At 36.7% G+C, this 2,562-nt stretch overlaps 1 long non-coding RNA gene across 1 annotated transcript; it reads right to left on the reverse strand.

Annotated features, from left to right (window-relative positions):
* Positions 1-235: 235 nt before the first annotated feature.
* LOC120442150 lies at positions 236-1,224 on the reverse strand. Its single transcript, XR_005614519.1, has 3 exons — positions 1,135-1,224; positions 406-481; positions 236-282 (listed from the first exon to the last, which is right to left on the reverse strand). It is a non-coding gene; the product is annotated as an uncharacterized LOC120442150 (long non-coding RNA).
* Between the last annotated feature and the right edge of the window lie 1,338 nt (positions 1,225-2,562).

Consider the following 2,562-nt stretch of genomic DNA (forward strand, 5'->3'; position numbering starts at 1 on the left):
TCAGTGTCTTCATCATAATGCATCCATCCTATTTCTATTTTTCTATTTCTCTTCAGAGCATTTCTTTTATGGGTTGTTTGGGAATGTTCTTCTTGCCGTGTGCTACTGCCATCCTCTTCAGATAATTTTCTTTTGGACAGTTTGGATTTCAGCCGTTCAAAAGCGCTGACTTCTTGCGGCTGCTGCCCCTCCGTCTGCAAAATCCAAATACTGCTAGCGATCACCATATGATGGAGTCTTCAGCTCCTCATCTGTCATTAGACTTATGACACTGGCATCAATCTAAAGATGGAAAAATAATTTAATTTATTAAAACAACCAGCCTTGAAAATACAATCCTATTTTTAACTTAAGAACAATAAGGAAAAGTTGCATTTCAACCAGTATCTTGTTGGAATTAAGTACCTTCTCATTCTCCAAGGTCTGTATAATTTCCTCAGAGACTTCTCTTTGTTTCAAGAATTCAATCAAGTCTCCCATGCTGTAAGGAAGGATGTAAATTAAAATTACCTATTATAAAGCCACAATATTATCATCAAAGTATCTGTGCCTACATTATGAGATCTGACTATGGTGGAGAAGTGGGAATTGCATTTTTAAGTGTCCATTTGCACTGTAACTACAATCTGCATCACAATACAGTCAATCCCAAATTTTCTCAGTTTTCTGGTTACATTTTTATTGGTTTTGTTCCTTATTTATATAGTTTTCAGTCATATTCCCTGTTTTGGGTGATTTTGTTTTATACAGTGCTGTACACTTATTACACATGCTTTCAGCAAAACGTCTGTTTCATCAAACGTAACAGGTGTCATTAGCGTGTAACAGAAATGGTAAATAAATGGTAAAATGGCCTGTATTTATATAGCGCTTTAATAGTCCCTAAGGACCCCAAAGCGCTTTACATATCCAGTCATCCACCCATTCACACACACATTTACACACTGGTGATGGCAGCTACATTGTAGCCACAGCCAACCTGGGGCGCACTGACAGAGGCGAGGCTGCCGGACACTGGCACCACCGGGCCCTCTGACCACCACCAGAAACCTTATAGGTACCTTTGGTTAACCCTCATGTTGCATTCTATTCAACTTTGTATGTAACAATCGCTGTCACAGCGTTTTTGTATACCTTTTATCCAGTTATCATTTGTAGGAAGGCATTCAAAGCTGAAGAACCTGGCGCCATTTGTAGCTCACTGTAGCTCACGAGACGATCCAGTTTTGAGTGCACGCGCCTTTGTGCCATATCCTTCCGGGTAACAAGGAAATGACGTCAGCCACGTAGATTACTGATTGGCAGAGCTAACTCGAAATTTTGAGTTATTTTTCTCATAATTTCGAGTTTCTAACTCGAAATTTTGAGAAACTAAGTCAAAATTTTGAGAAAATAAGTCGAAATTTCGAAAAAGATAACTCGAAATTTCGAGTTATCTTTTTTTTTTTTTTTTTAGTGGCGGAAACGGGCTTCCATAATAATCAGCTGATCATCTCTCTTGTTTGTTTATCACCCACTTAGCGCCAGAAACAGGAAACCAGTGGATGTTTTGCTAAACAACTACAGCAAGTTCAAGTTTGATAAGCTGTTAGAATTCATTTAAAATTAATTTCTAGTATCAGCTGATGTTTGCTGGAGCCACAGCTGTAAAAGCTGCTGCTCATGATATCGGTTTAGAAACATGAAGGCGATACAAATCATGCATATATACCAACAAGACTGTACATCACTGTCACAACAGCGTTTGTTTTAGTTCAAAGGCTTTATGGTTATTCCTATAATACCTGGTGGTGTAGTCAGTGATTTTTTTGTCAGTTCAGCCTTATATGTTATGTTTAACCCGAGTGACCACCCGGTCAGCTGGTGGGTAACAGGCATCTCCGAAAACGTTAGAGCACTTATGGAAATATGTGATGTCTTGATGAATCGCACAGGTATTTGAAGTTTACACAGCACCAGTCTGGCATGAAAATATCTTAAAAGTTTATTTTGTGACCCAGAAAGAGTAATATTTCAAACTCCGCCATTCAGAAAGTTTATTCATGCAGGCCCGTGTGACAGAGAATATGCATCTTCTTTTTGTTTTCATATTTTAATTTATATATAATTGTGTTGTGGTTTGCAGTGTTTTGTGTTGTTTCACTTTAAATTTGTTTAAAAGGAAAAAGCTGAAAATTTAAATAGTTTAAAGTTGAAATGTAAATAGTTGGTTTTTGTATTATATGATTTATTTATTGTATTTTCTGTGGAGTGAATAAATAAAAGTATATTTACGGTGCCCGCTAGAGACAAAGCACGTACAAACCCCAAAACACGTAAAAACTCCAAAGCACGTACAAGGAGTTTGTACGTGTTTTGTCTCTAGGGGCCAACATATATATTTATATATAAACATATATAAATAAAACCACGTTTCTTTTTTTACATTAGTAATTCCTTTTGTATATAATTTTATATTGTTGTTAATAATAAATTAATTAAAGCAACAAAACAACTTGAAGACCCGGTTGGGAGCCGAAAGAGCCGGTTCTCTAAAAAGAGTCAGAAATCCCATCACTAGTT

This window comes from Oreochromis aureus, linkage group 10 (genome assembly GCF_013358895.1).
Source record: "Oreochromis aureus strain Israel breed Guangdong linkage group 10, ZZ_aureus, whole genome shotgun sequence".
NCBI lineage: Eukaryota > Metazoa > Chordata > Actinopteri > Cichliformes > Cichlidae > Oreochromis > Oreochromis aureus.